The sequence below is a fragment of the Aegilops tauschii genome, chromosome 1, assembly GCF_002575655.3.
Source record: "Aegilops tauschii subsp. strangulata cultivar AL8/78 chromosome 1, Aet v6.0, whole genome shotgun sequence".
NCBI lineage: Eukaryota > Viridiplantae > Streptophyta > Magnoliopsida > Poales > Poaceae > Aegilops > Aegilops tauschii.
In genome coordinates, this window is record NC_053035.3 from 255,092,051 (window position 1) to 255,103,641 (window position 11,591).

The window sequence follows — 11,591 nt, forward strand, 5'->3', positions numbered from 1 at the left end:
TTTGAAGAACACATAATACAACTGGACTGTAATCCTAACAATGTAAATACCTAAATTTGTAGAACACAAGTACACTGTAATCCTAACAATGTAAATATACACAAAATTTGTAGAACAAAGAATGAAAAAAACTGCATTGTAGGTTGTCATCTGCAATTTGTAGGTTCTAATCTGTACACGAACCCTAATCACCACTAAATTCATAGGCAATAGGAAACCCTAAATCGACCTAAACCTCAAGTACATTCAGAACGATCAAACAATAAAATGAAAGCAGAAGGAGAGAGAGGTTGTACGTATCGTCGCCGGCGTTAGTAGGGACGACTGCTGTAGTCGATGGCGATCGCACCACAGCGGAAGCCTTGCCTACATGGCAAGGAGATGGCGGCTCATCTTCGTCGGGTTGGCCTCCGGCACCTTCAGCTTCAATGGATCTGGATCCAAATGGAGCAGCAGGCGCCGCCGCCGCCGACGCGGAAGTGGTGGTTTTTTGAAACTTTTGGCAAAAGTGATCGTTTTGGAGTACACTAGCCACAAATGTGGTGGATTTTAGCAATTTACTCGCCGCCAGTTGATCGCTTGCTGCGTCGTCGCGGCCTCGCCTCGCTGGTCACCTAGATGCCGGGCGCTCTGCCTATTCGCTCTCTGCCCGCCACCTACTTTCTCCACCCGCCGACCTGCGTAGCAGTGTGCTCAGCAGCAGCCCCCCACCGAGTCAACTGCGGTGCTTCCGAAAGAGCTTATCATCTTAGAGAGAGAGGGGGGGAGAGAGAGGTACTGAGCCGCTGAGGCCATGCCTGTGCCGACCCACTGAAAGCCGGTCCGAGGATTGTGATGGCACCGGCGCAACACACGACCTCATCATCTGACACTCATCTAGTCTTCCTCACCAAGCCTGGCGACGATTGCGTCCAGCAGCCATGGCCACACGCTTCATAGATCAACAGGCATGGCTATAGCATGATGGGGTCCGGCAATCGATTTGCTTCACGCATCCGCATCCACCCATCCAGGCAAAGGGCGGTTAGGAGGCGATCGATTTGCCAGGGGGACCGTGCTTTGTGGAGTTGTCTAGAAGGAATGATTGGTTTGAAGGTTGGCGGGAGCACTGTAGGTAGCGAATCCATGTGACATGAGCCATTCGATCCAATAGCTTGGACGGCTATAAATGAATTCATTATTCAGACGACGAGTAAAAACAGTGAGATGAGGGTAGGTTCAGATATTAAAAACAAGAGTACTATAGTAGTAGAGAAATTAGGTGAACAAATTTTGAAATGCGTGAACTAGAATTACATAGGTGAACTAATATTTGTTTTGTGAACTAGAATAGAATCAGATGAACAAATTTTGGATTGGGTGAACAAATTTTGAAATGCGTGCAGTACAATTAAATTAGGTGAACAAATATATATTTTGTGAAATAAATTTGATATATGTGAATTAATTTTGGATTGGGTGAACAAATCTTGAACTTTTTAAATAAATTTAAATTAGGTAAAGTAAAATTTGAATTAGGTGATTAAATTTTGAATTGAAGGAACTAAATCTGAATTGGAGGGAAAATATATTTCATCAACTTTGAAACAATTCATTGATTTTCAAAAAAAGTTTGTTGATTTTAAAAAAACAAATAACCTTTAAAAAATCATCTATTTTCAATAAAGTTCACAAAATCTGAAGAAAGTCCATCGATTTCGGAAAAAAGTTCATCAACTTCCAAAACATTGATTTTCAGAAAAGTTAACAAAACCTGAAAAAGGTTCATCATTTAAAAAAAATCATCAATTTCCGAAAAAAGTTCACAAATTTAGAAAAAAAATTCAAGATTATTGGGAAAAAATTCACAAATTTCAAAAATCATCAATTTTGAAAACAAACTCATCATTGTTTTTTTAAGTTCATGAATCTTGAAAAACAAAATCACAGATTTAGGGGGAAAAGAAAATGAAAAAGGAAAAAGGAAAAGAAAATGAAAAATATAATATAATAAAAAGAAAAAGAAAGAACAAGAAGAAGAAAAGGGGGATTAGTTATCATGGTAGGTGTTGTTGTCCTGGTGGTCGTTTAAAATAAATAGGAAAAGGAAAAACTAAACGGGCCGGCCTGCGCGGAGGCAGGGTGTGCGTCAAATTAATGCAACAACAGAAACGGGCGCTTAAGGCGCCCTTTAGGAAATGAGAGCTCCTGTTTGACACTCGTTAACGTCAAATCCTATTCGGCGCCTTAAGCGCTGAATATATGGCATTAGGTACAGGGTGCATACACCCTGCTGTATGCTTGGTTTGATAATAGGCCGACCCATCCCACTTCCTTTCGCCTTTTTTCTGTTTCTATAAACTGCAAAAAGGTAGTGCAAGGCAGGATTCGAACACGCAAAGTTTTCCCTAAGAGCACGATGCCGAAACCACCAGACCAACCGATCTCGCATGTTCATATAGTGGGTTGTTTCGCCTTTTCTTCTTCTTCTTCTTTCTTCGTTTTTTCTCTCTGTTCCTGTTTTCTTTCTATTTCCAAACCGTGAAAAACAATTGCGAAAGAAATTCGTGAACTTTTTTCTTGAAAGTTGATGAACTTTTTTCAAAATGGATGATTTTTTTCCAAAATGGATGAAGTTTTTCCAAAATGAATGAACTTTTTCCAAAATGAATGAACTTTTTGTTTTCAAATTCAACGAACTTTTTCCAAATTTGATGATTTTTTTTTCAAATTCGATGATATTTTTAAATTAGATGAACTTTTTCCAAATTCGGCGAACTTTTTATCAATTTTTACGATCTTTTTTCAAATTCGATGAACTTTTTCCAAATTCGATGAACTTTTTTCAAATTTTGATGAACTTTTTCAAATTTGATGAACTCTTTTTGAACCGATGAAATTTTTTTCAACTGCGATGAACTTTTTTCAATTTTGTGTTCAAAAAATGATTATCTTTTTAAGAATTGATGAACTTTTTCAAATTTGTGAACTATTTTTCAAATTCGTATTTTTTTCAGATCATGTGTTTTTCAGTTTTGTGAATGAAGGGACAAACAACAACAAAAAAAGACCAAAATATGCACGTAGGGAAGAAGTGAGCGATCGAAGAAGGGAAGGTGTGAGCGTGCTAGCTGGGCCGGCCCATGCGAGGCTGCTGCGTGAGCGCCTGCTAAGCGAACGGGCGCCTATGGCACCGAAGAGGAGGTCTTCGGGAGCAACTAGTTGACGAGCGCTCCTTCGGGAGCCTCGCAACGATCCTCTGGGCGCTTCCTCCGGAATTTTCTTTTCGCACGCGTTTTCGAAAAGGGAAAAACCCGTGCTCCCGGTTTGGTTTTTTCGTCTGGTTTTTTTCGTGAAAAAAAGTTTGTCAAACCCTATCTAACATGGGATCTAGTTTTAAAGATCTCGACGCAAAAAATCCAACGGTGAAAATGATTCGAGTTTTGGACGCACAGTTTAAGAAATAAAATGTTTTGAATAAACGGATCTACGAAAAAAGGAAAACTCCCATGTTGCGACAAGTGACGCACACGCAGCGCGCCACTTATCGCAACTTGAGAGGGTAGAAGTGATCTTTGCAATGAGTACTCCTCAATTAGTGATTTCATTAAATAAGAATTGCCCTCGTATCTAACCAGTAGGTCCCGAGCTGCTCCTTTTTGCAAGTTTAGAGCATGAACAAGAAGTAAACTGGGCCGGCCCAGCGCGTTGGGGGGTGCAAAACAGTATCGGGCGCTAAAGGCGCCGAATAGGATTTGGCCCAAAACACCTCGATCCCCTTGCATACAGCGCATCGACTATTTTTTGCCTTAAGCGAGTTCGCTCGTGTAGAGATCTACAGTGTCGGGCTGGCCCACTAGCACATATATTTTCGAAAAAAGCTTGTTAAAAATTCCCGCGGGCAAGAGGGATCAATACTCCGACCTCCAAGTTGCACCGCTGCAACGCTAACCACAACACTGAGTTTGCGTTTTTGTAATATAGCTAGGGTGTGGCGTATTAGAAGGGGAGGAGCCGGTTTTTATTTCTTTGGTTTTTTTGTTTCTTCTCCAATTTTTATTTTTTTATTTTCATTTTGTTTTATTTCCTTTTTTCTTCTGTGTTTTCTTATGTCTATTTTTGCTTTCACTCTAGATTTTCATGCATGTCAAAAACATTTTTTAACAACTGATCAAATTTTTTTGTATACATGTACAACATTGTCCGGATGCTTATTCAACATTTTTCAAATACTTCTTCAATATTTTTCCAAATACTTGTTCAACATTTTTAATACTTATTCAACATTTTTCAAATACTTGTTCAACATTTTCCATATATCTGTTTAACATTTTTTAATACCTATTCAATATTTTTCAAATACTTTTTCAACATTTTAATACTTGTTCAATAATTTTCAAATCCTTGTTCAACATTTTCCAATACTTGTTCAACATTTATCATATACTTGTTCAACATTTTTTATATAATCGTTCAACATTTTTTGATAACTGTTCAACATTTTTCAAATATGTTTTCAACATTTTATAAATGTGATTTTGCAGCGTGTTTTTTGTAATATATACATATATTTATGTAGAATATTTCTAAAGTATAAATAAAAGTCCAAAATGAAGCAAAAAATGAGAACAGAAAATAGAAAATAAAACAGGTTCCCGTGCTGCTGGGCCGGCCCGTCAGGGCTCCATCCGACGCGAGCGCAGCGCCCTGCTCGCTGAACGCGAGAAAAAAAACATCGCCCTGCATACAGTGTTGCGGCTGGTCCTTGCGGAGGCACTCGTTCTTTGCCGGCGCCGACGGGGGAATGGAGGATGCTAGTATGGAGTTCCTGCATGACGCCGTTGAAAGGTTAGTCCTCGCAGATCTGTAAATTGATTTTGGGATTTCTTAGCAGAATGCCGAGCATGCAGAAGAAACCTGACGATTGACGAACGAGCCTCGGTGCCGGTGATTGCCGTCGTTTTTCAGGTTCCCCCTGAGAGAGGAATTCGCTGACAACTTTGAGCACCCAGATCCGATTCCCCTCGTCTTCTTGGCGGACGATGTAGCCGGTCATGTGGTTCTTGCGGAATCTAATACTGGGTCTGGTTGCGCGAAAAAGGTCGGAGACAATGGAACACGTAGAGCGCGTGAAGGAGTTCGTCGTCGCCATGATGCATTTCCGACAAGGTCGGCGCAATCCACAAGCGCCTGGCTGGACAAAAAGGTGTGACAACAAAATCCTCCTTGCTGTTGGACTATATTTCCTGAACTATGTACGCAATTTCATCTGAAGTGTACTTTTTCATCAGAAAAAAAATTAGTTTGATTCGTTGATCCTTACCGGAATTCCCATAGCGATCAGTAATCCGAACCATTTGAAAGCAAAGAATATATATTGTGTGTCATTTATATTGCAGAGCCGCTGACATCAGACTGCTAGTAATGTTTTGATAACGTTACTGAACCTGAGCATGTATGTTTCCGAAATTCAGGCTGCGGTTAGGCAGTGTGCCACCAAACCGGGCACCGTGTCCTTCTCGGATGAGCGCTCTGGAGCAGTCGACCCGCAAGTATGCAGAGGAGCTGATAAGAGTGTAGTACGGCCTGAACTTGGTTTGAGTTTTGATTCATTGGGCGAGGCGCGCGACTTCTATAATTTGTACTCTTGGGAGATCAGCTTTGGAATATGGTACGGGAAAAGCAGACTAAACGCCGAGAGGACTAAAGTACGGAAAAAGCAGACTAAATGTGCGTACTCATGGGGTTATACCAGTGAGATAGGGTGAAGCGAACGATGGTGCAGGTGGGTGTTCCAGTGAACAAGAAGATGAGGAAATGAAGGAACGTGTGCGCAGCCTAGCTGCAGCAGCACATGCTGTAGTCGACCGAGCCATAGACAGTCCAGGACTCTTCGAAGGTTTTTGAGGGATTTGTGTTCGTCAACGTTATGTATTTTTTTGTTAGTTTTACTACTAATATTGTGGTATGGTATGCAGGCATATTCGAGCAAGCGAGGGATCTCCTATCAAGACTTGGAGTGTGAGGATACATGCAGTGTAAGTAATTGTGGTCCATCACACTTCATATTTATATGATTGTCGCACTATGAACTCAAGATTGCTGATGACAAAGAATTCTTTGTTCTTTTGATTCAGCTGGTGCCTCACCTGGTGGTCAAGAACAGTGGGGTTTTAGCTCTACATCTGCAGAAGATGGTGAACACGATGGCATAAATTGGGATTTAAGTAGAGAATGAAAGCCAGGAAGCTACAGAAATGGAGACTCAGGATCAAAACAATACAGAGGAGGGGGGCAGAGCAGTTGCAGCTACTGAAGTTGATGATCAGGACAACATCAATTGGGAAGAACTAGGGAATGCTAGTCAAGAAGCGCCAGCGTTGTCAACTGAAGAACAAATTGATGGTGACAATATATTCGGTATTCGCAAGGAATCTTGATGCCCTATACAGCGGCATAGGTACGTGGTGACCTGATGTGGCAAATATTTTTTTCCTCAAAATATGTGATGTGGATGCAGTTACCTATAAATTGTGCTGAAAAAATGTTTGTGATTTTCAGAATTGGACGATGATTTCCTAGATGTGGCATCATAGGTGCCAATTAATTACATGGTAGAACAAGTTGCAGTAGGTGCGCCATCATATGTTGTTGATGAAGATCACATATATTCTCTGCTTGCTTCTATGAACACATGCATTCGATGGGTTGCATGGATTGGAGGTATTTTCATTTCAGCTTGTTCTCAAATTTTGACCCGCGAAAACAGACCAGCAGATACTAATCGATGCACAAAACTGTTAAAAAAATTGAACGTTGTTATATAGAACTAATTGGTAAACTTGTGTTTGGACAAAAGCAATGCTGGTTGTGGGGAGCTCCAGGCCAGGAGACGACACAGACGAAGACCCGCCTTGCAACGGTGTTATCTTGCTAGGCTGGCATAATGAGGACCAAGAGGCACAACCAGAAGCTAGCAGAGACGGTGTCCGTGCAAGCCAACGCCAGAAATCCCGTACCCATTTTGTTGATGTGGTGACAAACTGACGCTCTGGTCCTGCTTTCCGTCGTGATGATGAAGGTATTTGTCCCTTCCGGACAGTGAGAATTGTATGGTTTTTTTGGGCTTGTTGATCTGTGCCCTCAGCAGAACCCCGTACTTTCTGTCGTGTTGGTACTCTGTGTGTGTGGGTGTGAACCTTGCTGTATCCTTTGGCTGTGGTGGTTTGCTTTATTTATAAAGCGGGGCTAAAGCCTTTTTCGGTAGAATCGCATGGTTTATGTTGGTTGACCCTGTGTTCAATTATACATCTTGATCTGCAATGCAGATGGTGGTGATGGCAGCTCCGACAAAGAGCATGGCTTCTGTTAGCGGTGGATCAGCATCTAGATTCCAGCAGGCTATTGTCAACTATCTGGAGAAGTGTGGTATTCAGTACACGGTGAATAAAACAATGGTAAAGGGCATACTTCCATACCAGGGGCTGCAACTGCAGGTGCAGATAATTCAGCCAGGTGTGAGTGGGGGGAGAAGCAGTCCGTTGGACTATATCATGTACAACCGTGTGAAAATGACATTTCGTTCCATGTGAACATGCTAGAGTGTGGCGAGATCGGAAGTAAGCATTCCTTCTATTCCCGGAAAAGCTTTGGTCTTCTGATTTGGCTTGAGGTTTATGAAAACTGATCTAACTTGCATCTCACAGGAAATGATTCAAGCACTTTCATCCAATATTGGCAGTGGCATATGGTCAGCACCTGAAAGATGAGCTCACTCCCGGTGGCGAGTTGACACTGAATACTTGGAGATGCATCCATCACATGCTTAGTCAGATGGAGAATACAATATACCGCGGGTGGCTTGATAGGTTTAGAGGGAGTTTTGATCCCGTTTTGTGGTAAAGATCTTGCTTAGTGGAAACTAGTAATTGTGTGCTTCCAGTATCTCATACGGAACTGATTGTGTTTTGTTCATTTCCGAGGCAGGAAGAGCTGTGTAGGGATGATACTGAAACTGACTGGGATTACATCAGCACTATGATGGATTCAGAAGTGATGGGGCTATAGGATTGACTGGCTGAAGAAGGTAAATGGATTGGCTACCACAAACCTAGCAATACTATTTCCCTATGGTACTATCTATCTGATTTTGTATGTGTGTTATTGAACAAATAAACTTTTAGTTCATGTTCCCGGCGAACTTCATGGATACAGAGAAGAAAATTATGATGGTGCTTGACCCTACTGAGACTGATCCAACGGATGAGATGAAAATCAAACATGAGGCACTAGCAAAGAAGTTCCAGCATAGGCTCTGCACCATATTCAATGACTTTTCCGGTGCTGAGTTGGTTGATACCCGTGGATGGTCATTTGTGTACCCGTTTGTGGCGCAACATGAGCCATGCAGTAGGTGTGTGCGACTGCCTTGATCATGCACAGGGTTTTTGTTGTTTAGGGAAAAAAATCCTGTAACCCTTTTTAGTGTACATCTTGTTTGCTTCGGAGGGAAGACAGTGAATTGTATATCATGCACTACTTCCTAGAGTGGACCCCCAAGATGCAGCCAAGCACCTCAAGCACATCCTGGACGACTTTGCTGCAGCCACTGGCCTGCAGATCAACTTCACCAAAACAACTTTCATCCCCCTAAATGTGGACCCCCAGGATGCCACTCAAATGGCCTCAGACCTTGCCACGAACATCTTCTCCTTCCCCCAAATCTACCTGGGGTTACCTCTCTCTCGCACAAACTACCGCCCTCTGCCTTCCAGCCTGTCATTGACCGTTGTGATACCTATCTAGCTGGCTGGTGTGCCTTCTCTCGCGTGGCGGTAAACTAGTTCTCCTCTCTGCTGTCCTAGACAGCCTCCCCACATATTTTATGCTTTGTTTCTCTCTTCCCATCCAGGTTATTGAAGCAATTGATAAAAGTAGACACACCTTTTTTGTTCCAACGACGAGACCTGCTCAGGGGCTAAATGCTTGGTTGCTTGGGATAAAGTGTGCACTCCTAGAGATGCAGGTGGTTTGGGTGTTAAAAACCTTCGCGCATAATTTTTTTGTTTACTGCTGATATTTGCTTACAAATTTTTACATTCCACCTCCCTCCCTTCGAAGGACTGGGTTTTGCATCACTCGCCCCTCCACATTGGTCATGGAAAAAACAGCTCCTTTCTTGCAAAAACTATTTTTAAACATCTTCAGAGTTTGAGAGAGATTTACCAGTGCACTATTGGAGACGGTTGTTCCACCTTCTTTTGGTTAGATCGATGGCTAAAGCCAGAACCACTGGCTATAGTTTACCCAACCCTTTTTTCACACCATACAAAACCAAATGCCATGGTAGCTACCATTATGCAGGAGGGGATCGAACTTGCTCTTCGTAATCGGCTAACCACTACTGCGATTGCAGAACTTGCCTCTCTAAACACTTCGTTGCAGGATTGTGTTCTCTTGCAGGTTCCAGACACTCGTCGCCTGCTCAGCGGGTCTGCCTTCTCGACCCGGGGTGTGTACGCAGCTCTTTCGGAGCACCTCTCCGACCCCATGCTTGCTGCCATTTGGGACTCAAAAGTGCCCAAAAAGGTTATGATCTTCAGGTGGCTCTTCTACCTCGATCGCCTTAACACCTGAAAGAACTTGCATAAAAAGATCATCCTTGATACAGAAGCATGCCCAAGATGCTCTCACCAGGTAGAAGACCGCGAGCACTTGTTCTTCACATGCCCGGCAGCTCGGAGGATTTGGCGGGCCACTACCATTCGCCCAGGCTTCACGCTTATTGGTGACCTCTTCACCACGACTTTACCGGCTGCATTGCCCACCTCGGTCTGCCCATTCATGCTCCTTCTCGTTCTCTGGAAGATCTGGGACGCACGAAACAAAAAGTCTTCCAAGGGATAGATCTTGCTGCTTCTGATTCCGTTAGGGCTATTATTGATGACCTGATTGTATGGGCTCCTCGGCTCAAAACCGAGAGTCTAAAGGAACACGTCGGGCTGTGGCGTGACTTCCTCTCCTCACACAATGTGTGATCTCTGTACACAACTGCAATGTTTGAAATATATTCAGGTGGGGAGCCTTTCCCCCCCGGTGACCATTTAAAAAAAACTTCCTCGAGTTCACCAGACTCTACCTGCGATCAACACTTAACCAGGTTTAGGCTCTGCTAGCGTATCTGTGGGGACAAGGGGGAGATTGTAGTGTTCCTTTACGACGTAATCATTGACTGAAATGTAGACAGTAGTACTTTCGCAGTGAGTGCAGCCTATTGGCTGTCCGTGTGATGAACGTTAGATTGGCCCGATTGAGATCACGTGTCATTTTGTATCAGAAAACCCCCGCCAGCTAGTACGTGCGGCAAACTATGGACATGGGTTGTGTTTCTAGATGGAGACCTACTTAGTTTAAATTACTGTACGTACGTGTTGTAGATGTTATGTTATCAGGTGGCGATCTGTCTAAATTTGCACATTCTGAATTTGGAACTACTTATGGTTGCTTGATCTACTGTTTGCATGTAGTCTCTGAATGACTGATCATATACCGTGGATTTTTTTTACCATGGATCTGTGCAAATTTGTGATGTCAAAGTCTGCACCATCATCCCTCAGAAAAAAAAGTCTGCACCATCATATTGAGTTCCTTATTTATGTGCTTCCCAATTCAAATCAGTTCCTGGACCATGTGAGTGTACAAATTGTCATTGTGTCTGTTCACGAAAAATGTACCCTAACTACACAGATGTTAATTGCCAAAAAAGGGATGACCAAAATCTGCAACAGCATGTTTTGTTTCTTTTACATGTGCTAGCAAAATGGAATTCAGTACATGGGACCTGCAGGTTTACAACTAGTACATGGGTGAAATAGGTTACATAGCGACCCTTCAGTAGAGGGAGCCACCCTTCAGTAGTTACGCCGGTCCGAGCGTTCTAAACAACTTTGATAAACAGGTTGCTACGAAAACTAATGTGCTGAAGCAACGTACATAGCGACTACGAACATCAGAACAAGGGCAGTGAGCATGATGTTAGTAGCTGCAAGTAGAACAGCTACGACTGAGGGCTTGTGATCCTGAACCCGCGGCCACGGCGGTGACTGGCCTGATGACTTGAGTGACCAACGTGGTCTCCGTTGGCTAGGTAGGCTGAATGTGCGGCTGATAAGGAGGAGCAATCTACGCCGCAGTGTTGCCCTGATGGACACTGAACAACTGGGCGGATGGCTGACCGCCGGCTTACTGCTGAGCAGTGGCGATCTGGAGAGGGGTCATCCTTCTGACATAGGCCCGCTGGAACTCAAAAGAAACGGAGCGTGCCTGCAAATGAACGAGGGGAGTGCATAGTCAGACAATAGTTGGGACATGGGATTTGTGAGATGAACTCAACTGGAAACTGCGAAAAATTACAGATCTACTTGCTAGGAATTAATAGTATTGGTTTAGAATGTTCTGGCTTCGCCAACCTGGTTTCATTTTGGTCGTAAAAGAACATTGGGTGGCGGCCCGAGCTGAACCACATCGGGCCATGTCCGTGATGGATGAGTGGCATCATCTGGCCAAACGGTCCAAGAAGTTTATGAAAGGCTGGGGGCCAATGTAGGGCGCAA

General features: G+C 43.2%; 1 long non-coding RNA gene across 2 annotated transcripts; it reads left to right on the forward strand.

Moving 5' to 3' along the window:
* Positions 1-3,923: 3,923 nt before the first annotated feature.
* On the forward strand, positions 3,924-10,106 carry LOC109770893 (uncharacterized). Of its 2 annotated transcripts, XR_005771396.3 has the most exons (11): positions 3,924-4,827; positions 4,948-5,185; positions 5,454-5,878; positions 5,958-6,017; positions 6,117-6,439; positions 6,541-6,702; positions 6,839-7,060; positions 7,308-7,598; positions 7,686-7,877; positions 7,966-8,065; positions 8,163-10,106. It is a non-coding gene; the product is annotated as an uncharacterized lncRNA (long non-coding RNA). The 2 variants fall into 2 exon arrangements; XR_006671428.2 differs by having other exon boundaries at positions 7,966-10,106.
* Positions 10,107-11,591: the final 1,485 nt, after the last annotated feature.